Here is an 11,839-nt window from a genome sequence, read left to right on the forward strand (position 1 = left end):
GGAGGCAGTGAGTTGGGGCTCCGCCTTTTCAGGTGCTGCCAGGGCTGCCCAGGGTTGGGAAATACCTGGAGATTTTAGGAGGGAGAACCTGGGGAGGGAGGGGTTGGGGGTGAGGTGAGACTTCAGCGGGATATAAAGAAGAAGAAGAAGAGATTGGGTTTATACCCCGCCCTTCACTACCCAAAGGGGTCTCAGAGCGACTTACAAACTCCTCTCCCTTCCCCCACCCCACAACAGACACCCTGTGAGGTAGGTGGGGCTGAGAGAACTCTGACAGAAACTGCTCTTTTTCAAGGACAGCTCTTATCAGAACTATGGCTTGCCCAAGGTCATCCAGCCAGGTGCAAGTGGAGGAGTGGGGAATCAAACCCGGTTCTCCCAGATTAGAGTCTACACACTTAACCACTACACCAAACTGGCCATAGATTCCACCCTCCAAAGCAGGGGAATTGATCTCTTGTCGCCTGGGGATCAGTTCTAATTCTGGCAGCTCTAATCTGCTCTCCAGATCCCACCTGGAAGTTGGGAATCCTGCCTACTCCTCTGTCTTCTGGACCTTCAAAATTCATCCCCCCCCCCCAGTTACAGTACTTCCAGAGTGACTTTTCTTCCCCTCTCCCCCAAACTTTAATTACTCATTTTAAGAGCTCACTGTCAGCCATGCCTTGAGTGATTTCTAACTTTCCGAGGATGGTTGGGGGCCTGGAGACCAAGCCCTGTGAGGAAAGGCTGAGGGACTTGGGAGTGTTTAGTCTGGAGAAGAGGAGGTTGAGGGGGGACATGATTGCTCTCTTGAAGTATTTGAAGGGCTGTCCCTTAGAGGAGGACAGGGAGCTGTTCCTGTGAATTTCCTGCATTGAATTTCCTGTGAATTTCCTGCATTGTGCAGGGGGTTGGACTAGAATCTAGATGATCCTGGAGGTCCCTTCCAACTCTATGATTTTGTGATTTGTTGGCAGCTGAGGACAGGACTCGCAATAATGGGTTTAAAGTTAAGGGCAGGAAGGATATTAGGGGAAACTTTTTTACAGTCGGAGTTGTTCAGCAGTGGAATCAGCTGCCTCGGGAGGTGGTGAGCTCCCCCTCACTGGAAGTCTTTAAGCAGCATTTGGACAATCACTGGTCAGGGATGTTCTAGCCCAGTGGTGGCGAACCTATAGCACAGGTACCAGAGGTGGCACTCAGAGCCCTCTCTGCGGGTACGCATGCCATCACCCCAGCCAGGCCTAGACCATCATTAAAGTGTCGAATTCTCTGCCAAATAATTTTAAGTAAAGGAAAGCATTTGGGATTGCTTTCCTTACTTTGTTTGGATCATCTTAAGTTAATGTATGAGTTGTTTTTTCTAAAGTAAAACCTCAATATTCAGGTTAAATTGCCGTGTTGGCACTTCGTGATAAATAAGTGGGTTTTGGGTCGCAGTTTGGGTACTCGGTCTCTAAAAGGTTCGCCATCACTGCTCTAGGCTGATCCTGCACTGAGCAGGGGGTTGGACTGTAGGGCCCCTTCGAACTCTGTGATTCTCTAATCTGCTTTTTCAAAGCTCAGGACTGTTTAGCCCTCCAACCACCACCAGTCTATTACTTTCCCTGAGAACTCATCTCTGTGTGGCTTCTCTGCTCCAATTGGATCTGCCCGATTTAGAATATTGCTCTATTGTGATGAGAATTCACGTCCTGGATTTTTTCCCCAGCATTGTGCTCTACGCACATACACACCATGTACTTCGTTACTGGATTCAGGGGTTTCCCCACACGTTTGGTCCCCTCTTCTGTCTCCTCTTTGGACTTTGTGGTTTCTGCCTTAAGCATATCCCCATAATTGATCCATTTTTGCCCCAGTCTCCTCATATCTTGTTCCTCTGTTGGCTATTTCTCTTCAAGCAGCTGACTGCTTTTGAGGCATATGTTGCTTTCACACATGCTGAGCAATGCACTTTCAATGCACTTCACAACTGGATTTTACTGAAACGGCAAAAATCTACTTGCAAATGACTGTTAAATTGCACTGGAAACGGATTGAAATTACAGAATTGAGGGTGTGTAGACAGATTGCGTCCCTTCTAAATTCATGCTCTGCATTTTCCATCTACCCTGCTACATCTCCTCATTACTCAAAGAGTCTTGAGAACTGTGTCTCTGATCCCCTGTTAAGGCCAGCCCCACCGTCTCTTCACTCAAAACTTTGCATTCTCCTTCAGCAATAAAATTGAAATTATCCACTCTGCTCAATCATATTCTTTCTCATCATATTCCTACAGTCCTTCTCTCCTCTCTGGCCCACTCTCATTTTATAAGTGACCCTGGCCAGATAAGATGAAAAGATGAATTCCGCTTCTGGAGTTTCACACTGGAGTCTCCCTTTGAGGTTACTTTATTGAAGGACAGCAGCTTTCATGGTATAGCAGTGCTTTGTCAAGGAAGACTGAGGTGTTTCCCCACTGATTTCTGAATATCATGATTTCTAATGTCAGATTTGCATCCATTTATTCTTTTCCGTAGGCACTGATCTATTTGTCCGAGGTAGATAGCAGAAGGGCATTGTGTTGATCCATTATGGCAGGGGTGTCAAACTCATTTGTTAGGAGGGCCGGATCTGACATAAATGAGACCTTGTTGGGCCGGGCCATGTGTGTCATAAAATGGAATGCCAGGTAGTGGAGATATAAACTTTATAAAAGGACACAAACACAAAGATTTTTTTTTTTTACTTAAAATAAAAACATGCTTAAAACATTAACTCTGTAAGCTGCAAACCTACTTTTGATTTATTGACATTCACCACAGAAATCTCATGCTCAGAGTTCTGAGTCTAGGACCCAGGTTAAAACATGAAATGGCTGAGAGAGTGAGAGAGTCTGGCAAAGCAAGCTATGATGCAGCAGCAGAACTGGAAGCAGGAGATGGCCAGTTCCACTGCGAGCCTGATGGAAGCCCTCCGGGGGCCTGATCTGGCCCCCAAGCTGCATGTTTGACACCCCTGCATTATGGGATATATTACTTTGGAAGATGAATGAATGAGCCAGCGACAATACTGCTGATGTTATTAGATCCTGTGAGCATGTTGCCTGAGTGTATATGGGGAAATAGTCGGCTTTTGTCTTAGAGATGTAACAGTTTTGGAGATCTTTTTTTTTAATAAGTTTATTTTTGTGGGTTTCCTATATATTACATAATATCTTTTGTCTCCTTACTTTACATAACTCGTTAAATTCAGTTTTGGAGATCTTGCCTACATTCCTGGATGATCTTTTGTTGTTGTTCCTGTAACACCATAAAGTATCGTTTCTCGCATAGACAGCGCATCAAATTGTACTCCTTTGGCATATTTGTGGACTATAAAAGCATAAATGCCCTGTTTCCTACATGTCAAAAGGAGCTGCTGACTGCTGCACCCTGTGTTAACTCATACAGCTGCCTTATACTGATCAGACCATCAGTCCGTTGAGGTCAGTACTGCCTACACAGACTGGCAGTGGCTCTCCAAGGTCTCAGGCAGAGGTCTTTTGCATCACCTCCTATGTGATCCCTTTTAACTGGAGATTCCATGGATTGAACCTGGGACCTTCTGCATGCCAAGCAGATGCTCTACCACTGAGCCACCACCCCTCTTCTCCATATGTTTTAATTTTTGCCATCTGAGAGGGAGGGAAAGGCACAAGTTGAAATTAGCAGATTTTGTATCAAACAAAAGCAAGTATAATAATTTGGACAAAAACAGCCTCCTACAGTCCTAATAGGATTACCAGCATATCTGGATATCAAATTAAGAAGAAGAAGAAGAGGAGGAGGAGGAGGAGGAGGAGGAGATTGGATTTATACCCCGCCCTTCACTTGGAGTCTCAGAGCGGCTTACAAACTCCTTTCCCTTCCCTTCCCCACAACAGACACCCTGTGAGGTGGGTGGGGCTGAGAGAACTCTGACACAAACTGCTCTTTTTCAAGGACAGCTGTGCCAGAGCTTGTGACTGACCCAAGGTCACATCAGCAGGTGCAAGTGGAGGAGTGGGGAATCAAACCCGGTTCTCCCAGATTAGAGTCCGCACACTTAACCACTACACCAAACTGGTTATAACATTGAAAACCCTCTTGAATAATCAAGCCAATTATAACATATTGTTGCCAGGATTATTCACAGTTAATAAGCATATCCTGGCAAAAATTTTGTAAAGTTCTTCTAAGATATGCGTGGCAATTGTGTCATTAATGCTTTAGATTATTTTACAGGGTTTTTTTTATTCTACCACATTTTCAGTGATTATAATTTTGCCTTAAGCGTTTCACTCCTTCCAAGAAAAGGAAATATTTCATAAGACGGCCACCCTAGATAGCCCATTTTTTCCAATGGAAAAACAAAAAGTTTTCAGCTTATCCCTGAATTTTTTTGGATTTCCCTCCTGGGTTTTTCATCTTTTTATTTATTTATTTATTTATTATCAAATTTATACCCCGCCCTCCTGCAACCGGGATTCTATAGAAGCATAAATACATTAAAATTACACAACATTTAACCATACAATAAAAACATTATAAATACAAAGTGCTGGTGGCTGTTAAATTAACCTAGATGGTATATTGCTAGAGTAAATTTCCACTGCCCAGATGTTCCACGATGTTTCTGCTCATAATCAGTTAGATGTTAAAACCACAGACCAAGCTCTGCAGTAACAGCCTGCAGTAGGGGCCTGCAGTAACGGCCTGCAGTAGTGGCGGCCGCTAATTAAATGCCTGGCGGAAGAGCTCCGTCTTACAGGCCCTGCGGAACTGCAAAAGGTCCCGCAGGGCCCTGATCTCCTCCGGGAGCTCATTCCACCAGGTAGGGGCCGCCACTGAAAAGGCTCTGGCCCTGGTGATAGCTAGCTTGGGCTCTTGAATCCCAATTTGTCATCAGGCCTTGTCTCTGGTTTTGTGTGTCTTGTGGTGTTGTCATTGCTGGGAAGAAGCTGTTCTAGGTTAGGGGGTTGTTTGGAAGCAAGGACTTGTCCCTCAAGGCTTGTGACACAATGTTCCCTCTAAGCTGTGGAGTCCTGTGGGCAAAAATTCTACTTTGTTAGCTACTGGCATTAAAGTTGTGAGCGACCGATTTGGCTACTGCATAAATCAGTTTGCTCCGGAGCCATCCTTCCTGAGCTGAGACAAAAATGAGTGAGCCAGAGGCTAAGAAACTGTGAGCTAGCTCACACTAACTCAGCTTAGAGGGAACACTGCTTGTGAGAGAACTATCCTGGAGGGGCTGTCGACCAGTGATTAGGGTTACCACATTTTGAAAAGCAAAAAAAGAGGACGTATCTCCCAACTGACTACTTCAAACAACTGATCATCATGACGAATCTCATTTTAAATACCCTTACTATTTAAGCTGTGATGATTGCTACTAACTAGGAATATCCCTAACCTTCCAACCCAAAAATCTTCATCAGTTTTTTTTTTTTAAGAGGCCAAAAAAGAGGACAACTGGCAACCCTACTAGTGATGATATGCTGGGCTGGCTTGGACTGGGATCTGTAGGTGACAGCATCCCACAAAGGAATAAAAACAAAGGGGACAAACAGCCTACCGCCAACATACCTAACAACAAAGCAAAAAAGGTTGATGAGCCAATAATTCTACTGAAACTAGCTTCAGAGGGTAGCCGTGTTGGTCTGTAGTAGAGGAGCTAGATTTGAGTCCAGTGGTGCCTTAGAGATGGACAAGATTTTTCTGGTGTATGAGCTTTAATTTAGAGACTCAGCTCCCTTGGTCAGATACAAGAAGGAATGGAGATTGCCTGGTCCTTTTATCCCACTCAAAAGGTGGGAGGGGAGTTGCGAAGAAGAAGAGATTGGATTTATACCTTACCCTTCACTTGGAGTCTCAGAGCGGCTTACACACGCCTTTTCCTTCCTCTCCCCACAACAGGTACCCTGTGAGGTAGGTGGGGCTGAGAGAGGTCTGGCAGAAACTGCTCTTGAGAGAATAGCTCTGAGAGAGCTGTGACTGACCCAAGGTCACCCAGCAGCTGCATGTGGGGGGGGGGGAGTGGGGAATCAAACCTGGTTCTCCAGATTAGAGCCTGCCACTCTTAACCACTACACCCAACTGGCTCTGAAAGGAGTCATGATGCAGACGTACAATGCAAAATATAATCAGCTTGATTAGAGCAGGGGAGAAATGCTTAGGGCATCTCACGACAGATGCTAGTTTTCTAATCAACTACATTTTGCATTGTACCTTTGCATCCTGACTCCCTTCTTTGCAACAATCCTCCCACCTTCTGAGTGGGATATATTTATTTATTTATTTGCAAAATAAAGTGTTGTGAATATAAAACATACTGCCAGTTTTACAAACTGATCTTTTAATCAATACCCTAAATATAAAACATAAAAAGCCCATAGAAATACAAGATCAAAATCACCAAACCTTCAGTCCAACAGATAAAAAGAGATCAGGATAACCCAAATATACCACTCTTAACGTGTTTCAGCATTCGCTGTCCTCTTCAGTGGTCTCTAAAAAGTGAAAACAGGTTTTTCCTGTGAAATTTGCAAATTACAGTGTTGTGAATATAAAATGTACTGCCAGTTTCACAAACAGAACATAAAACCCCATTCAATAATTCTTTTCAGGACTTTTTCTAGAAAACTGTTTTCCCCGTGCAAAATGCACTTTCAAATCTCTTAAGATAACATATATTAGCAGTGGGGGAAGTTTGTGTCTGAAAAACCTAATCACAAGGGCCATGTAAAAAAAAGCAATGGAAAAAATTGTCCCATGGGGCTTAGGGGGCACATATGTATCCTACGTGCCTCCGATTAAAATAGGCCTGCATTAAATATAAATATAATAGATCGTTCCTGGACTATGTCCTCATAGATTTGTTCCCTGTACATCGCACACAAAAGCTCCTACCTTGCCACAAATTTTGTTAGTCTTTAAGGTGCTACTGGACACGTGCTCTTCTCTGCTGCTACAGACAGTCTACCACAGCTACCCATCTTTTTTTATATATATAAATTTATTTTCTTTTCACATCAAGATTATACATATTTCAACTATTAATTTATACATAATTTCCGAATTTGAATTAAAAAGGAAAAAATCATCTGATACTTTCAATCTGATAGTTTTATACTAGCATTTACTACTCATTTTTCTATCTTCTTGTGTTTCAGCCACTCATAGACTGGCTTCCATCTCTTCCAAAAAATATCCTCTGGTTTATTGTTCAGTGCCAAGCTCAACTTATCCATTTCTGCAATCTCCATAATCTTGAGTTTAAGTTCTTTTATAGATGGAATGGCTTTTGACTTCCAACGTCTAGCTATCAGAATTCTTGCTGCTGTTAAGGTGTATACTATTATATGTTTGTGGTCTTTTATATTATCCGGAATCATGTTAAGTAGGTATATTTCAGGCGTTAGAGGGATATTTATTTTAAATTTTGTTAAAAAGATTATTTGTATTCTTTTCCAGAATGTTTGTATCTTCCTATGCACTGTATAATTCCTTCATGATAACAGCTGCCCTGTCTTTATTGGACTTTGCTGTTATGGATGTCAGAATTGTGTCTGAGGCAGTTTGGTGTATCCCTTTCTGCACTGTTGTGATTGTGCTGTAAGCTGTGCTTGCTAGGTATTCCAAATGGGGTGTTCTGTATTAAAAACAAAAAAAACAGGTATGTTGAGAGAATGGCAGCTCTCCATGGTTGCAGTAGTGGGACAGGAGTGTTCTTTCAGATGAAATCAACAGAATTAGGCCTCTAGGTCACCACAGACCTTTATCATCTGTGTGGATTTTGTGGGGCAGAAGGACCGACCCTGTCCCTGTGAGGAAAGAAATTCTTCTTGGCTCAGTGTGAGAAATCTACTGTACTGTTGGTTGAGTTTAAAGTCTTGTTGGGGACTAGTGGGAAATGTATCAGGTTAGCAAGTTGACTGGTTTTCTTTTTCTGAAGAGTAGTCCGTTTCAGGTGCTTGCCTTCTTTTGGGAAAGTCCTGTCAGTTGCAAACTGTGTGAAGAATTGGTTCTTTTTGGGTGAATGCAGTTTAGAGACACCTTCCTTAATCTTCTTCCACTTGCTGTGCAAGATGGAAGTTAAGATAGCGGCAGTGGTTTCCAGGAGCACGTGTGGCACAATCACTCAACATCATTTGTGTGGTGGTGACAATTACTCAGCATTGTTTGTGTGGTGACAATAAGTGGACGCTTCACTCTCAGGCACTTTGGCATAATGTCTTGTTGATGGTATCTTGATGCTGTTTTGTGGACTGGATCTCACCTCTTATGGGTTCTGGAAGATTCAGTCACTTATGAGGAAAAACCCTGGTTTTCCTTATTCCTTTCTTTGATGCCCCAATTGGATTGTTTCTGAGGGAGTTCGTTGTGTCCCTTTCTGCACTGTTGTGGTTGTGCTGTAAGCTGTGTTGTCTGTTGGGCACTCCAGTGAGGATATTCTGTATTTTTAAAAAAACCAAAATAGGTTAGTTGAAAGAATGTTGTCTGGCAGACCCCCACCTAAAAAAGAAATCTGGGGTGGAGGCAGTGAGTGGATCATTATGAACATAAGAACATAAGAGCTGCCAATGTTGGATCAGGCCAAAGGCCCATCCAGTCCAACACTCTGTATCACAAAGTGGCCAGAAATCCCAGTGCCATCAGGAGGTCCACCAGTGGGGCCAGTACATTAGAAGCCCTCCCCCTGTTGACCCCCCCCCCAGCACCAAGAAGACAGAGCATCACTTGCCCCAGAGCCCCTATCTATCCCTTGTGGCTAATAGCCACTGATGGATCTCTGCTTCATATGCCTATCTAATTCCCTTTTGAAGCCATCCATGCTTGTAGCCGCCACCACTTCCTGTGGCAGTGAATTCCAAGTGTTAATCACTCTTTGGGTGAAGAAGTACTTCCTTTTATCCGTTCTAACCCGACCGCTCAGCAATTTCATGGAGTGCCCACGGGTTCTTGTATTGTGAGAAAGGGAGAAAAGTACCTCTTTCTCTACCTGCTCTTTCCCATCCATAATCTTATAAACCTCAATCATGTCACCCCGCAGTCGTCGTTTCTCCAAGCTAAAGAGCCCTAAGCGCCTTAACCTTTCCTCATAGGGAAAGTGTTCCAACCCTTTTATCATTCGAGTTGCCCTTTTCTGCACTTTTCCCAAAGTGTGGTGACCAGAACTGCACACAGTATTCCAAATGAGGTCGCACCATTGATTTATATAGGGGCATTATGATATTGGCTGATCTGTTTTCAATACCCTTCCTAATGGGTATTCCTGATGGGTATAGATCAGCAAGTGGGACACAAATCCAGCCTGGTTTTGGGTGTCCTAGAACTAACCATCATGGAAAAAGCTTTAAAAACATCGTCCTTGAGGGAGGGTCATGATCTCCCTGGATTTACTGTCTACTATCCAGAAAGTCCAGTTGGGCCCACCAGCACTTCGCGTTGTTATCCTCAAGGTGTTTCTTAACTGTGGGGCAGTAGGAATGTTGGTTTCTGTGTCTGAGGTAGAATTTCCTCTCTGTACATTTTTTCACGTTATGAGACATTGTGTTTTACTTGAATATCTTCTCTCTTCGTAGAAAACCTGCGTTGACATTTGGAAACAGGACACGTTGATTGACTCTGAGGAAGGGGAGCCTACAGCGCTGAGGGGAACAGCCCCAGAAACCAGAAGTTTCCTTAGCTCCCAACATTTTAATTGTGCGATGGATAACTTGAGCGTGGAAGTGGAGGTGAACATGTCTGTAGAGGAGGGGGCAGCGATAGTCCCACGAATGGTGAAGGAGGAAGAGAATCCTGATAGTTTCAAGCTGTGGTCAGAAATGGATGGAGCAAAAGCCACGGCGATTCTACACGGAGGGGATATTGGGGAGTTAGAGACCCCAACGTCTTTGCACAATATAAAAAAGGAACCGGAGGACGGGGTGCAACAGCACTGGGAGGCCCAGTGGCAAGAGTTCTTGGGGACCTTACAGGCTCCTCACTCAGGATGGGCAAACCCTCAGGTTTCTGAGGAGGCCGAACCATGGGAAGATGCTAAGGTCTTTTTGGCCTCCTTTGAGCAAGTGGCGACCACATGCCGATGGCCTCGTGACCAGTGGGTGGCCCTCCTCCTGCCGGCTCTCAGCGGAGAGGCCGAGCAGGCTTTCAGCAGCCTCAGTGCCCGAGAGAGGGGAGACTATGGGAAGGTCAAGGCGGCCATCTTGCAAAGAGAGGCCATTGTGAGGGAGAGGAAGCGTCAGCAGTTCAGGCAGGTCTGCTACCAGGAAGTGGAGGGCCCAAGAGCGGTCTATGGGAGACTCCGGCACCTCTGCCGTCAGTGGCTGAAAGCGGAAAAACACACGAAAGATGAGATCTTGGAGCTGCTGATCCTGGAACAGTTCCTGACCGTCCTTCCCCAGGAAATGCAGAGCTGGGTCCGGGAACGTGGTCCAGAGACCTGTATCCAAGCAGTAGCGCTGGCAGAGGATTTCCTGTTGAGGCAGAAAGGCGTCATGAGACCAAAAGAACAGGTGAGATAGTTTGATTTTTTCCGGAAGAGATCAGGTTTCTTTTTGCAGGCAACAGTTGATTCCCCCAATCTTTTCCATTCTTGGACTGTGAAGCTTAGGTTGTCAGAAAGAGGTTCAGTGTATAAGAGGTTCCATCATCACCACATTGTGAAACCGGGGACTGGTGTTCCCTTTTAGCTGAGTTAGTGTGAGCTACCTTAGTTTTTTAGCCTCTGGCTCACACAGATTTGTCTTAGCTCAGGAAGGATGACTCCAGAGCAAACTAATTTATGTAGTGGCCAAGTCGCTCGCTCACAACTTTAATGCCAGTTGCTCACAAAGTAGAATTTTTGCCTACAAGACTCCACAGCTTAGAGGGAGCGCTGGTGGGCATCTGTTCTCAAGGTGGGAAAAATCCGGTTTGTGTGGCCCATCTTGAATGGGGCTTTCATTGGTGTTTCAGGTGGCTGAATCTTTGCAGAAGGCAACTGTGAATTCTGCTGAAACAAACAATGTTCCACCACCAGATCTTTTGAACCTTGACCTGAAGCCCAAGCAAAAAGCAGGAATGGGAAGGAGATGAGAAGTTACTAGGTAAGAACATCTTGTATTTGTTTTCTGAGGAAGGAAGAACACTATGCCCCTCGGTTACAGTTGGGGGTTAATGAGTCGTAGGTTCCAAAAAGTCAAAGATGATTGGGCCTCAGTTGAGCCACGCTTGAGGCCTAGTACTTCTTTTTCCACAAGCTGAGCACTCTACAATATTAGGCAAGACATTTATTACATGCATATGTTATTTGACGTAATTCTTAATACAAAATGAAAGGCTGAAGTTCTAGAACGTTCCGCAGATCTACAGGGCTGTTTTCAGTGGAAGGAAGGGGGCAGCATTCGGTAAGTGGGGAGAATTATGTTGCTGTATGTCAGGTTCAAATATGTGTTAAAATGGTGTGGCCGTAACCACACAAATTCTGAACATGGTAGGAGTCTGGTGGCTACAGAGTATCGCATACGATGGAGGAATAATGCAGCAGAGGGAAAGCCACCTCAGGAATTCAAAACATCCAGAACAAATGTATTCTTAAGGATTTTCTCTTCTTTTAAGTAGAGGAATCTAGTATCCAAGAATGGTAGAAACTTAATTTAAATTGAATTTAAATTACAAAAAAAGGGAATGACTGAAGAAGTATTTGAGGTTCCCACTGAGAGTCCTATTTTGGGGGAGCTGGTTTTTGTATGTGCTTTGCAAAGTAATGTCAAGTGCACGTCTCTTGGGTTACTTGATGTTCTGGCCTCATTTAATAAAGGTTGTTGATGTTTTTTGTCTGTCTACTAGCACAGTTGCCAACCATCTTCTCCCTG

General features: G+C 44.2%; 1 protein-coding gene across 1 annotated transcript in view; it reads left to right on the forward strand.

The window, feature by feature from the left end:
* LOC107122608 (zinc finger protein 197-like) overlaps positions 1 to 11,839 on the forward strand; it is a 64,597-nt gene that overhangs the window by 51,555 nt on the left and 1,203 nt on the right. The window lies entirely within an intron of this gene.

The sequence above is a fragment of the Gekko japonicus genome, unplaced genomic scaffold (genome assembly GCF_001447785.1).
Source record: "Gekko japonicus isolate JY-2015 unplaced genomic scaffold, Gekko_japonicus_V1.1 scaffold1592, whole genome shotgun sequence".
Taxonomy (NCBI): domain Eukaryota; kingdom Metazoa; phylum Chordata; class Lepidosauria; order Squamata; family Gekkonidae; genus Gekko; species Gekko japonicus.